At 43.1% G+C, this 18850-nt stretch overlaps 1 long non-coding RNA gene across 3 annotated transcripts in view; it reads left to right on the plus strand.

The window, feature by feature from the left end:
• Positions 1–365: 365 nt before the first annotated feature.
• The window catches only part of LOC101750167, a 60253-nt gene continuing 41768 nt past the window's right edge, over positions 366–18850 (plus strand). For 2 of the 3 annotated variants that reach the window (XR_005841245.1, XR_005841246.1), the window contains exons 1-2: positions 366–546; positions 16735–16875. This is a non-coding gene — a long non-coding RNA (uncharacterized LOC101750167). The remainder of the gene's footprint in view (positions 547–16734; positions 16876–18850) is intronic. The other variant, XR_005841247.1, reaches the window with a different exon arrangement.

The raw sequence follows: 18850 nt of genomic DNA on the forward strand, positions 1-18850 counted from the left end.
GGGTTTTCTCTGCTTGTAGCAGTCCCAACATACAGGAAACGTACAGTATGTATTTCCAACATTTTCCATAATTGTAGTAAGGCTTATAAAGCAACCCATTCCTTGTGCACTCCTGGTGATCTGCAGTGCTCTTAAGTATGCATTTAAAGAAGGAAAAAAAAAAATCTAACAAGAACTGGCAGAAGTAAGCATCTGCAGCAGCTCCCCAAAGTTGGGGGGGAGGCTTTTATTAACGTGCTCTGGCTGCAGGAATAGCAACAACTATGAAACCTGCATGGCAAACTTACCTGCTTGTGTGGGTTTTGTTGTTTGTTTGTTTTTAGATATCTGAATTTGACATGGTTTTGTTTTTCCCTATAGATTAAAAGCACTCGAAAGGAAGTCAAGCTGGGGAAGAGCCTCCTTGGGTACGCAGAACAAAGTCACAGTGCCCACGGGAAGGCAGTGCCGTGTGATGAGGAGCTGCGCCAGGGCTGGAGAAAGCCTGAGTCCTGCTGCATCCCGAAGGAAGCAGAGATGATGGGCTTGTGTGACTTCAAGCATAAGGTCAGTGTTTGTCCTTCATCCTTGGATGGAGCACAGGGAAAGAAGGCTTCTTGCACACGTGCTGTTTCCCCTGCCCATACACACAGTTGGCCGTATGCGGGCAGCAGCCTTGCTACAGCAGTCACCTTCAGTGAAAGGCAAGAGAGGTTTTGATTCCCTTTCTGCAAAATTGATAGAAATTTGTCAGTGCTTTGAGAGGCTGTGCTTCACTTGAGCCCTCGCTATCCCTGAACTCACAGTACCTTGCTAAAAATAGTTCAAAGCGTAACCATGAGTTCCCTGAACTGTGATCCTACCAGTTCTGCATTATTCGACTCACCATTCCTTTGAAAGTATTCATCCTTTCCCTCGTAAAACTTAAATCAGCTTGCTCCCTGGTCCAAGAGTTGACATCATAATGATGTTACATCCTATGTAATGGTGTGAGACCTGGAAAAGCATTCATGGCAAAACCACTCGGTGAATCGAATTTGCAGTGCCTCAGCCCTTGCTTGGAGCCTAACATCCCTCCCAGCCCAGGTTCACTTGTGCACTTAGAGCCCGTGCAGTGCCTTGGAAACAGCCCCTGTAATACGGCAGTGTGCTGCTGAGGAGCTATCAAAGCTCTTCTTAACATCCCCGTTTTTCTTTCTGTGACCTCATTTCTTTTAAAATGTTTGTGAGAGCAAAAGTAACTGTTTTACCAAATCAAGCTAGTTTTCTTGCCAGGAACAGTGGCTAGGATCTTGTTGACGGATTTGGAAAAGATTATTCTTTCAATATATTTTGAATGAATTTTTAAGGATGTCTGCCATATACTGTTTCCAAGCTCAGTCTGCATTTAACTGTTCAGTATTACACAGTGACAGGGACAGATTAGCACCTTTCATTTGCCTATGGAAATTAACACATCCTAAGACGACATTTCCTGAGCTACAGATCTCCTACTTAGAAATAAATGTAGCTATGTCGAATTAAAAATCTTGGCCTGAATAAGTTTGATGAGTTTTTTTAATATTGATTCCAGAGGCCTTAAAATTGTACCCTTTTTCCTTATGTGCGTTTAGAGTTACCTCTTCTCTCATTTGTCTTTTATATGATGATTTTTCATTTCTGATGGAATGGTCTCCTCACAGCCTGCTCTGAACCCCACGTCTCATCTCTTTGCTCCAGGGCTTCCTCAGGGCCATGAAAGACTTTTTTTTTCTCCTCCTTTCATGCATAACGTGGCCTCTGGGTTTGTTTGTTCTTCCGTCTTCCTCTGAAGCATCAGGAATTGGCCTCAGCTGGAAATGGGCTGTTGGATGGGGTACACAGATGCTCCTGGTGGTAGTGAGAAACTTCTCGGGCTCCTGGCTGGTGTGTATTGCCCCCGGTCACATAGGCAGGGATCATTGCAATTTGCTTTTTGTTGCGCTTCTGTCTAGTGAGGGACAGAGCACCGGTGTGTGGTATTTATGGCTTTTGGTCTTCTGTGCTAAAAGTCTGAAGCTTGCTGAAAGGCAGTGGAGGTTCCTGGATGCCTCCTGGTGAGGCGGGTGCTGGAGTTGAACTTCTGACTTTAGCTCTGTGATGGCACAGGCACTGTGGTCCAGCTGGTAACTCTGGCTGCGTGTTGTGGTGGTGATAGCTGTGGTGCTGTACAGGGCTGGTATAGCTGAGACACAAAATGAGTCTTTTGATTGTTTGTGCTCATTGAAGCTGCTGTGCAGCAGAGGAGCATGAGGAGCAGTGTTCTCTCTCCCAGTTTTGGTTGATGCATGTACATCAGGTTAACTGAAGGGAGCATAAGAATCCAAGTCAGTGTGTCTGTGTGTTGCAGTTTTCTGTCTGAGAATATTAAGGCCAGGTTCTCATTTATGCTAAGCCCACTTGCAATATTCTGGCAAAATAAAGATGCCTTAACAAGAATGTAAATTAAAGCCTCCTTATACTTATAATAGTGTTTGTAGTTTCACTTGGCTGCAGTACAGGAATGACACATGTCTATACAAACTACATTTGCCATCCATTCGAGATGGCTGCTGATATTCTTCGTGCCCCCTAACTAGCTCAACCACCAGTCTGCTACAGTCCCAGCTTCCAACCTCCTTAATATGAGCCCTTTACATGAAACATCTTGACCAAAATTTAAGATAAAAGTAATTTTTTCACCCTTTTTTCCACTTTTTGCCAAGGCATATGACCTTATATTTGCCCACATAAACATATACTGAGTGCCCAGTTCCAAAATGCCCAGCCAGACTCTTCTTACCATATATGTTGCTTGAACTGGAGAGGAAGGTCTTCAGTCTCAGTATGTCTTGTACAATGCAGGGCACCCTTTTATTTTCCTCATTAAGAAAGTCTCTTGGGAGAAAGCCTGTGTTATGAGCTCCTGGAGCAAGATTTTATATTAAACCATCCCAGCTTTTACACTTTAAGGTCCATTTTCATTTCTGGCTATTAAAGTAACGTGTACCAATGGGAAGTATTATGCTGGCTAATCTCACAGGGGTGCAGTGAGAAGGAAGAACATTGAAAATCCCAGCAATGAGGGACTTGATAGAGAAGCCACATGTGAACTACATAGACTTCTGAAAAAATGTCAATATCAGCATGCACTTAATATATTTCAGAGAAAATGCTGCTTTTGTACTGTCTGAAAGCATTTATAAACATTTTATTAGTTTCATGGTTGTATTCTGACTGTGAGTTACCACATGTCTAACAGTGCAGGGCTCAGAAGAGCTATAAAAAAAGCCTCCAGAAGAATCCAAAAATGGGTTTTTGTTGTTCAGACTTTTGGTTTTATTTTGTTTTTTAAGATAAATGTATGGTAAGTGATGACTTCAAAGTGCACAGCCTTGAGATTGCCATAGAAAATATGTAATGCTGTTATCCCCTGCGGAAATCTAAAGCTCTCCAGGGTTTAGGCTTCCCATTCCTTCCTTTTCAAGGTCATGAGAACTTAGTCTAAAACCTGTTTGTGGTCTAGGACTGACTATTAGCTTGTCAGAGTCTCCATCCTTATCAATTTTAAAGAGAGAAAATCAAACATGGAGAGAATAGAAATGGCAGTGTTTGGAGCTGCTAGGGAGACTGGGAGCTTAAAATAACTTATGTGGGGGAGAAAGCTTACAGATCACAATGCAGGTGAAATGGCCTTATGAAATGAAGATATTTAGGAGATTTTGTTATTTTCTAAAAGGACTCTCAGAAACTAGGTGAAAAGCATAAACATACAATAATGTTGTGGCAAACCTTCAGGGAGCATAACATGTGGTGCAACGGAATTTCTGCAGAAATATGTAGAGGAAATATGCAAAGGATATCTCCTCTCTGTTGTGAAATGCCTGCTATATTCTTCCCATAGGTGGTGCACATCTTCACTGTTGTGCCTCCCATCCAGACCAGCTTTTCTCTACACTCCTGCTTCCCAATCTCATCTGAAAGTCTGTATTTCTGCATTTCCTGATTCATTATTCACCCTGTGTTGGTAGGTGACTCTCGAGGAATCTTCTGAGTGACTGATAAGATAAAGTTATGTTTTTGGGAACCACTCGCATGAAGCATACTGTGGGGCTGTTAGAATTGAATCTGTCCAGTTCTGCCACCGAAGCTCAGCTGTCACAGGCAGTTTATTTATCACACTGCATTGCTATTTGCTGAAGGATAAAATATTCCCAAACCAAACAAACTCGTAACTCAAGAAGAAAGAAGGCCTCCGCAAAGCGTCCCTCGCCCTCTGTGTGCTGGAGGGGAGGGAGCTCCACAGAGGCCTTCATCCTCTCAGATCGAGGCCTTTCCCGTTAGTCCATTGCTTATTGTGGTCTGGCAGTGCCCGGGCTGCTGAGCGCGAAGCTGATGACAGGGGAGATGATAGAGTGTCTGCTGAAGCTGTACGTGGCTGCGGGTCACTGCCTCAAAATGTGAAAACAAAATGGGTCCGAGCGTTAATGACTTTCAGGTGTGCACGCCAGGGCCTGTCAGGGCAGTCAAGGAATTAGTGCTTGGCACAAGGAGCAGACCTCTTGGCTGCCAAGTTAAACATAAGTGGGGCCTCGTGTAAATAAACAAGGGCAAAGTGAGCTTTAACTTGCGATGGATTGTATATCAATCTTGTGCACATGCATGGAACCCATTGCGTGCATGCACATGTGTACCCTTTCCTAGGGCAGTGAGGAAGGACTGAGTCTGACCGGGAGGCAGGGTGAGGTGGGTGCCCCAGCATCATTTGTCATTTCCAGGCCAAGGGGACAAGGCCCTGCCTTGCTGGAGGCTGCTAAACCTGCTGGAGCACGGCTCTTTGCTTTGTTTCCTTCCATGCAGATGGCCAAGTGCCTACTGGCTGGGGGTCACCTCGGTTTTTATCCTGAAAATATGCTCTCTGGTCTCTTGGGGATTCCTTTCTCAGCCCACCACCTCTCCTTTTACATTAGCAGCCCTCTCAGGTGCACACAGAGATTAAATGTCTGCTTTGGCCTGGATTATGTTTTCCAGGCCGATATATTATGCCACCTCCACACTCCCCTCCCTGCCCCATCTGGCTTCCATCCTGCCCCCATAAAGATTATTAATATAGCCTGTTTGCAAGCGATTTATTAGCAGGGGCCAAAGTGGTGCCATTTCCCATTTCAGCAGAGCACCGAAAATAATCCTGAGGAGTGTGCCCAGCTATAAAATTGTACTTATGCTGTCATATTTGCAGTTTCAAACATACACCACTTGATAGTCTCAAAAGTGCTGTTTAATTGGGTTTTATGGATTCTAATTAATTATGCCATGTAAAAAAAAAATTACTTGTCCCATTACAGCTCTCTGTGGTTTACTCCAAAGAGCAATGTAATTTAGAGATGAATTGTCCTTCTGTATCCCCCTGACCCCCTTTTCCCAGCAAGTTTTGGGAAGATTTAATTCTCCTTAAACACAAGATAGAGGAACAGAGAAAACTACATTTCATTCAGGGGATGCAACTTTTTTCCCAATAACTATAAGCAGCTTGAAATGTGACTTGAAATGGTTCCATATTCCTTCTGCTGAGTCAGGCTGGTGAAATTATGAATAATCTCACAGCTTTCCAAAGCTGAGAGCTGTGGTGGCTGTGATTTTGCAAGGACTTGCACATGTTTGCAGCTTTGTGTGCTGCAGACAATTTCCCCCAGTCACACCAAGGTGACAGTGAATGAAGCTGAGCATGCCTGCACCTTTTTCACTGGATGGAAATCTAGATTGAGGCTTGAAGAGAAATCATTTGAGCTACCTCTCCCTTCACAACACTGTGTGAAAACAGTATGTTAAACCATCAGAGGCCTTGATGGCATTTTGATGGCACTGGAAGCCCAAGAAAGCGCTCAAGTTGACTTTCTATCCTACCTTGCAGAATCACGACGTCTGGATTATTCAAACAAATTCTGGGGCAGTCTTCTGACTTTTAAATGCTTCCTGGAATGACTTTGTGAAAAATGAGCAGCCAAGCAGGTACACTCATGGTTGTTTAAAATATACTCTTATGATTCATCCATCACTGTAATAAATTGGGTCTCATGAAGCAAAGCATGAAATATAGTAGAGCTGAAGTAGAAAAACATTCTATCTTATGGTCTGTGACTTTATCTGGAAATCAAGGAGTCAGAATATTAATTAATGGGAGAAGACAAAGCAAAGAAGCCTCTTTAATCTGCCTTATATAGACAAAATGTACTTATTTCAGAAACGTCACGTTGCACTTCAAACAGTGTAAAGCTTTTCACGTGACAGATACCTCCAAAACAACACTACCCAGCGTTAGGAGGGGAACTTGGTGAAATGTCCCAGGTCACTGGTATCACTCCTAGCCCCAAAAAGGATACGATTCTGAATGAGACTGCATAGATGAGTGTTCCCTGGATCAAAAAGTTCATTAGTCATGCTTCACTGATTTGCTTATTTTATAAAACAAATAGCCAGCATGTCAGTTGCTGGAAACTTGGACCATCCTGGGTGTGCAGATGAGTCTGCTTCATGCTCTGGAGCAGGAGCGGTAAGAGCTGCCAAAAAACTAAAGCTACCACAGTCACACATATTACTCATCAATCTGAAAAGTACCAAGATTAATGCTAAGGACTGTGTTTTTATAAAGTAATCCTCTACTGCAGTAAAAATTAATTAGAAAAGAAATTATGATCTGTATCTAGCTAGTTAGGTTAATGATTACTAAAGTCTGCAGTTGCTTTGGGATAGGTTAGCAAAACAGCATCCAAACCCGAATAAATCTGAGTATCTCCATGCAGTGTTTGGGTAAGCCCAAACACACCTGAATGTGTCGGTGTTTGTCTGGTGTTGGTTTGCTTTTCCTTTGCTTTTACTGCCTCAGAAAGCCATTTGTGGGGAGGAAGCAATGTGAAATCTGTTACTCTCATGCGATTTTCATCTTCCAGAGATTTAAATAAGTGGGATCTGCTCTTTTTATGTTATTCTGTCCCAATAAATTAGTCCTGGAGGCATAAAAAGGGCCTGTGAAAAACAAAGCAATAAATATCCAGAGCTCAAATACAAATGTTGCAAACTGCTCACACTGCTGTGGCAGCAGCTCTGTTATTAATTTGAGTACAGCTGATGAGAGCCCTCGATGCCAGTTTTAGCACTGCTGCACGCGGAGCCTCGCTTTGCACTGCTGAAACTGATGCTAAAAGCCCCACGGGAAGCTTTGGGGCTGCCTGGGAGCTGACAGTTACTCTGGTTATTCAGGAGGGGCAGGGGCATGAGGGAAAGAGAGATGAAGGAACGTTATCTGTCTGCACAGGGATGGATGGTGGAGCTGGTGCCACCTGCGTGCTGTCACTCTGGGCAGTGAGTGAGGGCTTGAGCAACGGGGCTGCTCTGTCAGTGCCTTTCCCCTGACACATCCCAGACCACAAACATGGCCTCTACATCTGAGGGAGAGAAGCAGCAGGGGCAGGCGTGAGTCATGGGCCTCATGACAGGGGAATTCCTCGCTGGTTGCTGGCAGCAGCGTTGGGGCTGAGCGGTTTTCGCTGCCCGACTGTTATGGAAAGAGCCGCCCTCGGCTAAATGCTTAATTCCAGTTTCCCATTTCCCTTCGAAATAGAAGATCCCGATGTATGGATTTTTTGATCAAATGGTTCTCCTTGCATTCTCTCAGTAAATGGGGAGAGTCCCAGGTTCACAGCAAACCCCAGAGTAACCTTCCAAGTCCTCTGCATCAAGTTGGTGCTGCACTCTGCTCAGCCCCAGCCTCTGCTCATTATAACAAACTATCAACTAGCAAAACGGCCCAACTTCCTATCTTTTGGTCACAGATAATGCCCGGTGAGCCCAAACCCTGGTTTCACCTCCTGAAAGTGCTCTGGGTCTGCCCACAAGTGCAGTTCCCTGTGCTCAGGGCAGCACAGCTCTGCATGCTGCAGTCATTGCATTCAGGCAGCCTGCTTGGAGCTGGTGCTTCCTGTGGTTGCAGCTTCATCTTGGTTCCTTGAGAAAGGGTTTGGGTCTTTTTTCACGTGTATGAAGCATGGCAGGAGAACAGGGTTCCCCTCATTGCTCTGCTGTGTCTGAGTAGAAGGCAGTAAAAGTGTCTGGGGAAAAAAAGATAGTTCTGCTGAAGGCTGCTTTGGTGTCACTGCTTTGAAAATAACCCACAGCATAAGTTTGCTCAATTTGTTATTATGTGTTTTATATTCTACTACAGTGGTGTTTTAGAAATGGCCAGAGATGTAGCTGTACCTTTAACTCAGGTGGCTTGAAACTTTCCAGGCTTCTTTACTTCCTTGTACCTGTCAAACTGTAAAGACACGCTGAAATTTCCCATGTTGGTATCAGCTCTGGTTGATTTATTTACAATAACTTAAACCCAACATCAGTAAAATTTCAAGGGAAATCTGAAAGTTGGAGGCATGGGAGGAATAGGTGTTCTCCCAGTTCAGAACAGAATAAAGTTATGAAACAAATGAATTTCCTGCACACTGGGAATTCGGAGTGCTGCCTCTCTGTATTGCTTCAGCCCCCAGATTGACAAATTTACTGTGGGCCTGATTCAGCTTAGCATTTCTATCGCGAGAAGGAAAAGACGTGGGCAAAATGCTGAACTAGAACCTGTAGGCAGGTTGTGATCGACTAATTTCAGCTTGAAAACTTTAATACTTTGGGTTTAGTATTCCATGATAGGGCAGATATTTCTCAACCTTTTTTTTTTTTTTTTTTTGAAAGTATCAGGTGATATAAATCAGGAACAAGAGTATAAATAAGCTTCTGTTATTTCTTTTATAATAATAATGTTCATATTGTATGTATTATACGTATGGTGTGCATATATGTATTTTAGTATGTATGTTTATATCATGGAGACAGCGTTCTCCTTGAAAAGCTTATTATTTAGGAAAGGGTATTGGGAAATCATGAAATTAAGGTTCCCGTGTAGTGTTTATTTGGCTTCCTTTTGTGTGTGCATTTCTCATAGTCTTTAATTACATGACCAGGTGCTATATTTAGTGCAGGACTTTGCTCTCATTCCATGCAGAAGGTAGAGCTGAGCAGGAGATGAGTCACGGCTGCATAGAGAGGGAGGCTGGTGTCTAAAGGGCTCTGCCTGGTTTTGGTACAGATGTGTAGGAAGAGTAGTGCAAAGAAAATTGATAGTTTCCTGGGTAAGGCCTCTGAACAGTTTAAAACTCATCTGGCGTGAGAGAAGTTTGTTTAAGCTAAACTCTTCACAATTGACTCTCAATTTTCCTTTCTGTGTTCCCATTTGCAGAACACACTGTTAGCAGTATTTCTCGTGACACGTGATGTAGTACGTTAAGTGCTCTGCAAAACCAATTCACAGACATCTCAGCTTGGGTACCCAGTGCTAGCGGAATGCTTTGACCTGAATCTCTTTGTGTTTCAGTTTCCCATCTGCTAAACAGGAATAGTAATATCCTCTCATCTTAGGGGGTTAATTCAGAAGTTAATGTTTCTGAAGCACTCATATGCCATATTGATAAGAGCTCGAGAAGAACTCATGAGAAATTAGCAGCTGTGTCTTCCAAGTAGGTTTTGAATACTGTGCGGTAAATAAGACCTCAAGCCACATGCTGAATAATGATGCTGTAACAAGATATTGAATATCTGCTCATTAATGAGCACTGTCCATCCTGAGGTGGGGGGGGGAATCTGGGGGGAAATATAATCTGAAATAGAATCTGGGGGAAAATAAGACATAATCTTATCCTTAAGAGTGAATCATAATGCAGATGTATACGGTTTTATGGTCAACTTTTGTTCTGATATTGCCTAACTTTCATTCACTTGGTTTTATAAATATATGAATGGTTCGTGTGCAAAAGGAGACCTGTGCCTGAAAAGAAAGAGAATCTGGGTTCCAAAGTGTTTGTTGTCTAATCAAATATGCAGGATCTTAATTCTTATCTTTGTAGATGGGATACTTCTTAGTGTCTGGTGGGTTTTGGAGAGGATGATACATTGCAGCTTATACCATTTGGAAAGCAGTTCTCAAGGAAAGGTTAAACTGCAGCTTGCTGCTTCTCTTTTTGCTTTTTAAAAGATGGAAGAAGCCTTCTAGCTGGGAAAGATGGTAGTGGAAATGGTTTTGAAATTAGTACACAGATTCTTGCATACATCTGGATGGGCTCCTGCAAAATTTGCATGAAATATTACAGCATGTTCTTGCATCAACACTTATTCCTACAGCTTGTGGAAGAGGAAATTCCTAGTTCTGTAGCAATCAAGAATATTGCTTTCACAGAGCTAGACAAACTACTTGTTGAAGATAATTTAAGATAATAAGAATATTTTGGCACAGGAACAAATGGATATTAATTGGCTATGAATACATTTAAGCTGGAAATTAAATGAACTTTTTTTTAAAACTAGAACAGCAACATGACTCTTGAGTGGCTTCCCAGAGGGGAGAATTATGGACTTCCCTAGTTCCTTCACATGGTGTGGTGTCTGATCAAAATAAACAGGAGGATTTCAGGTCTGAAGAGCTGCATCTGAAAACAGATTAGGTTTAAGAACTTAAGAAGTTTGTTTCTAGCCCCATATCTGCCATTCCTTCTTCCTAAAAATGGCCCCTCACGGTTAATGTTTACTTTATCCATTTCACACATGGAGAGTCTGACTCCTAGAAGGATGAAAGGATAAATCTAGTCTCCTCAACCTCCTTAATGTGGACTCATTAGCAGATGAAGAATTCCAAGGGCATCTTTTCAAATGAAAGAGGTGTTTGTGCACCTCTACAAACCCTTCCTTGTTCTCTGAAGGACGGAAAGCATCCATGGAACCAGAGTTGATAATCAAGCAGTCCTAGGGTGCTGCCTGTACCCCTGGTGTTTATTCTTCTCTTCCTTATTCTTCACTATTCGGAATGTAGGGCCGCCCTGGTTTTGCCAATGAAGGATCCTTTGCAGACGCAAAGAAGGACAATACCAGGCTACTTTGCAAGTCACAGGGGACAAAACATAGCTGCCCCTGCACCCTGTCCTTTGTGAGTGATGTAAAGCATGTCTGATTGCTTAGCCATCAGCAGGAGGCAGCCTAGGGTGAACCATTCCTGCTGGTTTGCCACTATTACGATCCAGCAGTACCTTGATGTTTCCTTACTGGCAATAATTTGCAGGATTAAATACTTCAGCCGCTCCAAAATTAGTTCCAGGAGGCATTTTGTGCTTTCATTTCAGAGCTCTCATGAGCCTTCCCTACTTTGTAAGACTGCTACAGCTAATTACCTGATGGTTACAGTGCTCTAGAAGATTTCAAATATCTGTCTTTTCCACTCACCTAACGACCCAAGTGGGGTTACTGTGTAGAACTTGGACCAGGAGTGTTTGCCAAATGCTGTAACTAGCTCAGACAGCTATGTGAGATGGGCAAATAAACCACTGCAGACAAAATTGCCTTTGTCCAGTGTCTCCATCCAATATTCAGAGCGAGTTTATTTCTGAACCTTTAAACACATCTCAGAAACCCGTTGAAACAAGTGTTTTTGTGTAGAGAGAGCTACGTCTATCTGATTCATTAGAGAGGCTGGAGAACACAGCAGACATTTTCAATGGACTGCCCTCAGTGCTGTGGTTTGAGAATTTACAAAGCTAATTTCTTATTCTATTTTGTTGCCTTTAATGTGCGGTGCTACTGTTTGTCCAGTGCAAGCATATAGCTATCAGAAGCAGAATTAGTATAATTTGGGGGAAAGTGAGGAATCTTCTTGCATCGGCAAAGGAGCGTGGCCCCAGGAAGAATGTGAGCACTCAGTGCAGAAATCTGCTGGCAGTGGTACCTTTCTCTAGATGATACACTTCACCTTCACCTTGGTATTTCTGGCCACCTCTCAGGGCCCATGCGGGCTGTGATCCTACCACGATTCTATTTTCTTCCCACCCTTTCCTGACTCCTTTGATATGATCCATATTTTGAATATATGTGTGTGTCGTTGCTGTCCTGACTACAGCAGACATCTAGAGGGCTTTGTTTCCTTACTTCGGATTTCACAGGGTGATTGATTGATTGATTGATTGGTACTGTGCCCCAAAGGAATCATAGAATCATTAAGGTTAGAAGAAACCTCTAAGATCACCAGGTCCAGCCATCAACCCATCCCACCATGCCCTTTGACCACGTCCCTCAGTGCCACATCTCCACAGTTCTTGAACACCTCCAGACATGGTGACCCCACCACCTCCCTGGCAGCTGTGCCAATACCTCACTACACTTTCTGAGAGGAAGTTTTTCATAATCTCCAACCTCAACCTCGTATAGCACACTGTAAGGCTGTCACCTCCTGTACTATCACAGTTACCTGGGAGAAGAGGCCAATCTTAGGGGGCTGTGAGGAGTGATGAGGTCTCCCCTGAGCCTCCTCTTCTGCAGACTGAACAATCCCAGTTCTCTCAGCTGCTCCTCGTAAGACAGACCACAATAATGACCCCAGAGGAATATCACTAGAGACCAGCTGGATTTAAATAAGTTCACCACAACTCGTTGGGCCCGGCCTACCAGACAGTTTTTCACCCAGCGAAGAATGAACCTGTCCAAACCATGGGCTTCCAGCTTCTCCAGGAGAATACTGCAGGAGACAGTCAGAAGTTTTGCTGAAGTCTAGGTAGATTACATCCACAGCCTTTTCCTCTTCCACCAGGCTGATGATCTAGATGGTCATAGAAGGAGATGAGGTTAATCAAGCAGGATCTGACTTTCATGAATCCACGTTGGCTAGCCCTGATCCCCTGGATGTCCCATGCATGCCACATGATCGCAGTCAAGGCAATCTGCTCCATGGCTTTCCCGTATACCGGGGTTAGGCTGACAGTCTTCTAGTTCCCTGGATTATACTTCTAACCCATCTTGTAGATGGGCATGACATTAGCAAGTCTCCAGTCGTCTGGGACCTCCCATGTTGACTAGAGCTGCTGATAAATGACAGGAAGCAGCTTAGGAATCGCTTCTGCCAGCTCCCCTAGCACTCTTGGGTGGATTTCATCCCAAGTTCCAGTGGACTTGTGACAGCTCAGGTGTAGTAGCAGGTCTCTGTTTTCTCCTGAATTGTGTGGAGGCTTATTCTGCTCCCTATCCATCTTCCAGCTCAGGGGGCTGAATACCCTGAAGGTAACTGATCTGACTATTGAAGACAGAAGTAAAGAAGGCATTGAGAACCTTGATGTTTGAAAACTGTATTCTAAGATTGAGACCTAATTTCCTTTGAAGTCAATGGGAATTTCAGCCTTGACTTCCAAAGCAGACAGGCTGGGCTCTTTGTTCTTTTGTCTAGTGCAATTTGTGAGTAATTATCATGATCCAAGTGTCAGGCTGGATTTTCTAGCTTGTTTCCAAACTGTGCTCCTTGTAAGACTATCCTCTTCTTTTGCCTCTTCCAAACAAAATGCTGAAGGAGCATGGATAGAGGAAATCCGTTCAAACTAAGTAAACAACTAGTGAGGGTAGGCCAGCAGGATTCATTCATGCTCATTCAGCTCAGGCTGGCTGGTTTGATTCCAGTTGGAGCGCTCTCTTCATTACAGGCCCCCTGGGGAATGTTAATCTGTACAGTATAAACATTTATAAACATCTACTAAATCATTACACTTCAGCTGCCCCATAAACACTCATGAATGCTTTCCTTAGGCAGCATTGGTTGGGCAGCGTGTGGCTTTTAGGAATGAGTTAACGTGTGTTTGGCACTGGTAGAAATATGGGGAAAGGGCATGGGAGGTTAAATAGCATTGTTTAAACTCTGTGACTTATTTTGGATGTAGACAGAAGCTGTTTGTAAAGGATTGAAATGGGACTAAATGGTAGCTGTTGAGGAGAAACTCAGGTTGTAGAGGAACACAGACAGCTCTTCAGCTTTGTGCGCTGGGTCTGCAGCGGTGCCATTGGCATCAGCACCACAGAACGCACTTATCTGTAGGCCACTTCACCATTTTGACATTTCTATACCCAAGCAATATATCGTGATTCATGTAGGACTGCAACTTAATAATAATCAGCTGGGCTCTGGGTCTGGGGCATGTATGTGCTTACAGGACACATGAGTACATAAACACTGGTAAAAAGTATGTTTGTGAAGCAAAATGAGTGTGTGTGTATATTTTTCTGTGAAGCATAAGAAGAGTAATCAGGTCTGTATGCACATGCAGCAAAACAAAACTTGAGCTACTGAGTATGGTCTGTACCTTTGCCTGAAGATGCCAACACGAATGACCATTGCTGGGGCTGGGGATACCATGACCCCACAGCTGGCTCTCTGAGATGCAGGTGAATATAAATGTAGTTAGTAATAAGAAACAAAAAACCCTCATGATCTGGTCTCAAATGGGTAAAGGATTCTTCTCTCTGTTGTTACTTTTTCATTTGTTTGCAGAGGTTTCAAAATGATAACGGAGTTATCATTAATTGCCACGAGGATTGTGTATGAGAGTAATGTTACCTGAACAGAAGTTAAACATGTTGCATGTGAAAGAGATGTGTTTACTGACAGTCTGATGACCAGATAACAACTTGATTTTCAAAAAGTGCCTTAGAAAAAACAACATTTAATTGGCTATAATTATATCACATCCTACATTCGAGCAAATATGTGATTGTACGTATCAGCGGTATGTGGCTGGAGGTGATATTTTGGTTCACGGTAACAGACTTCAGGAGCTGTTAACAGAAACCTCCTTTTCTCTCTCTTCTTACCCTCCTATACGTAACACACCCTGAAATGAGGGCAGAAGAAAACAGGATTTTTTTCCAAAGTGGATCTGGATGCACAGTGCAGGCAAGCCAGGGGAAGGGAATCCTCCTGACAAACACCAAGCCATGGCTGCAGCTCTCCTGCCCTGGCCCTGGAGCTGTTGTTGTTGGTAAATTAACAGCTAGGCTGAGAACTGGCACACAGAAGGATACCAAAACCCTTTGCAAAGCCTGGAGGTGATGGGGTGGTGGCCTGTGAGGTGTCCAGATGCTGGCACCAGACCCAAGGCACGTCCCAGTGCTCCTCGGTACCTCACAAGAAAAGTGGCACTGAAGACTATTCACATTTACTAAGCCCTCTTAAAAATGAGATCAGGCCTAACCCAAAATAGGCTGGAAGTGGTTTTAAAGTCTCTGCACTTCCCAGCTTGCAAATCAGCTCGTGTACATATCAGTAGTAGAAGCTGAATTTTCCATAGATTTTGGTGGCGTTTTGCATGTAATGAGGTGGGCAATTTAAAATCTGCTCCACGTGATCATGGATTCAGCTTGCAAAAAGTATTACACGTTATTAGCTTCCATTGGTCTTTTAACATTAGTCTTAAAGGGTCAGTAAATGAGTTTGCCTCAAGGTAAGCCAGTTGTTATCATGCATAGGGTTAGGGTCGCAGCTGGAGGGCACTGGCAGGGACAGGCTGTCTGTCTGCCTGTGCCGGAGACGTCCGTCTGTAGCGCCGGTGTTCTATTAATTTTACAGTACCTTAAATTCATATTGTAATCATGAGAAATAAGCGCAGAGAGAGAGATCTCCTTTTAATAGAAAATGGGTTTTCAAAAATCTGGAGCCTATTACCTTGCCAAATCCTAATGGTATCGCAGCTGGACTTTTATCTCCGTACACTACAAATAAATTCAGATGGAAGTAGCTTGGACAGAGGTTACCCAACTTGACAACAGGAACCTGCAGAGAGGAGAAAGAAGAGCAGAGCAGAATAAGTAGTGTGAAGCTTTGGGAGAATCAGATTTTGAATTTTAGTTTTTACCTTTAAATACCTAAGCTAAATTTTGGTATTTAATTCAAAACAAAACAAAAACATGAGTGGTCTTGTGCAAGCCCCTAGTGGACATCATTTATCCGGTTGAGAAGATCACCGTGTGTTTTAACATCATGAAGTCTCTGATTAGAAGGTGAAGCTTGGCATATGCTTACTTAGCAGGACTAGAAGACAGAGTAACTTTTAAAAGTGAAGGCTGATATACATTATTCCATTGCTGTCTGAGATGAAACACGATGTAATACAGCAGTTGTATATATGCAGAGCCCAAAGCTACCAAGGTGATGGAATTTACTGTTGGCTTGATGAACATTGAGTGAATTGTGTTCAAAAGCTAAAACAATGTTATTTGGGCACTTCATCTCTAGTTTGAAGTGTTGTGTAAGGGGACTACTTGTGGCATCTAATTGCTAGGCAAAGCTCTTCTGTTTTAATTAATACCTGTGCTTTCTGTATTCTTAAAAAAGCATTCATGAGAGAAGCCTGCAAGCATCATTTTATGGGGTAGGGTCGAAGACATCAGGAACTTGAGACATTCTGCAAATACAAGGTTGGTATTTGACCCTTCCTCCCCAGCAAGCGGGACTTTCAGTTGCAGAGTCCCTGGATGTTTGCTGGCAATTTCCAGATATTTAAGAAGGCTGGTCTCATCTAAGCTCCATTAGAGGCATTTAATATTGCCTTGACATGATCTACTGCAGCCTTTGTTCGTATTTCTTCATCTCTCTGAGGGATCGGGTGATGGTGGTGAAGGGGGAGGGAAGATTGTGGAATTGAAGCTGTAACTTCTATCAGAGCTTTGCCAGGAAGACCACATAGAGCTCTGTCCTTGCAAGGTTAAGAACAAGCACGTGGTGAATCCCTGTACGTGCTCTCCTGGCTCCTGACCAGCAGCAGCCCATGCTAACATGTCTGGGGTTTCTCCTGGGACCTGGCTCATCTGAACCCCCCCTTTTCAACTTCTCTGTTTTGTTTCTCTCTTCTTTTATTTTCACAGAAACAACTGCTTCTGAAAGGAAATTTCTTTTGCAATGCCTCCAAAAGTGACATCCATTGAAAAAGTCTCACCTCTCTAAGCAGGCACTGTACATATTCAACTGAAGAGAGCCTTACAGATTTGTTCCTGCTAAGAAGCTAGGTAGGTTATATATGGTCCTTAGTTTGACCCAATGCATAAATGTGAATGCTGCAGCTAGCTCGAGAGATAAGCACAGGTTTGGAGTTCCCTGGACAGTGTTTTCCAACACTGATGTGCAGTCCAACCCAGAGACTGCAAGCGAGAGGAGATTTTGCTCTTCTGAGTTTTGTTTCCTCTTAAGAGTTTGGCTCTAAGAAGTTTAATGCTACCAGAGTGATTTTGATGAGCTGTTGCGCCTGTATGTCAGCCTTCAGCAGATGCTATGCACTAAAACAAGAGCACGGGACCATGTCCAGCTCTATCCCCACTCTTCTGTGCCAGTGATTTTAGCTGTAGCCATAAGCTTGCTTGTTTGGTAAAAATATGCAAAAGACTGCAAGTCTCTCAAAATTACTCCCTTACAGGCAGCTTGTCCCTGTCACAAAATCCATGATGTGCTTAGCCTGAGGTGGGATACTTTTTGCAAAGATATGCAGACCTCTGGCTTCTCAAAAGCTTCAGTGGATGCAATTGATGTGTTTTGGAGAGAAGGACAAGAGGAAGGACACAGTAATCTGTTCCTTAGCTTTTTCCAAAGGTGTCAGTTCAGAACCATTCTTCAACAAGAAATTAGTGAAGGATTTATCCAAAGACTCTATGTCTGTAGTTTTGTCTGTTGACTGCATTGGCTTTTGAATTGTGCCCTCAACCCTAAAGCTGCGCCTATTAATAATTAAGTAAAAACGGTTGGCAAAGTTTTCCATCCACTGTAAACAAAAATGTTCCCACTATGAAGTGTGTTTAATGAAGTTCTGCAGCAGTGGTCTCCCGGGCAAGCACATTAGTCTCTGCTTTCCCTCCATGTCCTAATGGCCACGGCTGGGAGGGGCTGTTTGAACTATGAAGGAGGCTGGTTTTTATCCACGTTGAGTGGAGAGGCATAAATTGGCATTCCATATCATCATAAAAAAATTCCCAGCAATTATTAAAAGATTCTTATCTCTTGCTCCCTACATGGATAATGAGATCCCTCTCTGCTGGACTGAGACAGCCTGTCTCTCAGCTCACTTAATGAAATGGACCCAAGTTTGCAAATTAGCATAGCCCTGACTCCAAACATAACCTCTTGTTGTCTAGTTGTACATCAAGGCCCCTGGCTTATGTCTTTTCTTATTAACACCCCGTAATCATGTCAACTCTCTTTAGTTTTCATTTCCTGTTTCCTTTTACAAATTCACTGCTGAGCTTTGAGCACATTGTTGGATGCCTTTGGATGAGCTGGGACTTTATTTTTATCTCATTTTTAACATTATCGAAGTGCAATCTGTGGGCGCTGGTTGGGATCAGGGGAATCTGTTTTCTGTTCCATATTTTTGCTGGCCCTTTGCTATGTGGTCCTAAAGCAACTGATTTCACGTCAGTGCTTATTTCCCTTACACTTTTTGATTTTTCTTTTAATATTTCAGGGGCAGAGATTTTTGCCTTTGCTATTTATTTAGTTGGTGCCTGGCAGGGTGCATTTCTGGTTTCTGTGAGGGTGTCTGTGCAGTAGATGGTTATTAATAATAATAAGAACAGTGATTTTGTACTCCAGCAAACAATATCCTAAAGGATTTCTAAGAAGTCCTGAAGGAAGACTGCTTTGAAACTCCTTCTCCTTCTGTGTCCCCTGATGTGGAACTTCATCACTGGACCTTCAGAGTAATAAATCAAAGCAGCTGAAAGAAGTGAATCATGATTTCATTTGCCCATATGTAGCTGACCCAATCTGTCTGTGTTAAGGCAGTGGCCTTCCACTTTATCCACCACCCTGCTAATTACCCCTTGCTTTCATGGGCACTGAAATCCACTGACACATTAGAGTAATAATAATAAAGAAACAGGGAGGTGATGCGTTGTGTACAGTGTTGGCAGGGTAATAATATTTTTCCAAGATTTCTTTTTTCTGGAATTCATTTTCTCTCACCGCCATTGCAATAAAAATTACTTACAGTTT

This window comes from Gallus gallus, chromosome 20 (genome assembly GCF_016699485.2).
Source record: "Gallus gallus isolate bGalGal1 chromosome 20, bGalGal1.mat.broiler.GRCg7b, whole genome shotgun sequence".
Taxonomy (NCBI): Eukaryota; Metazoa; Chordata; class Aves; order Galliformes; family Phasianidae; genus Gallus; species Gallus gallus.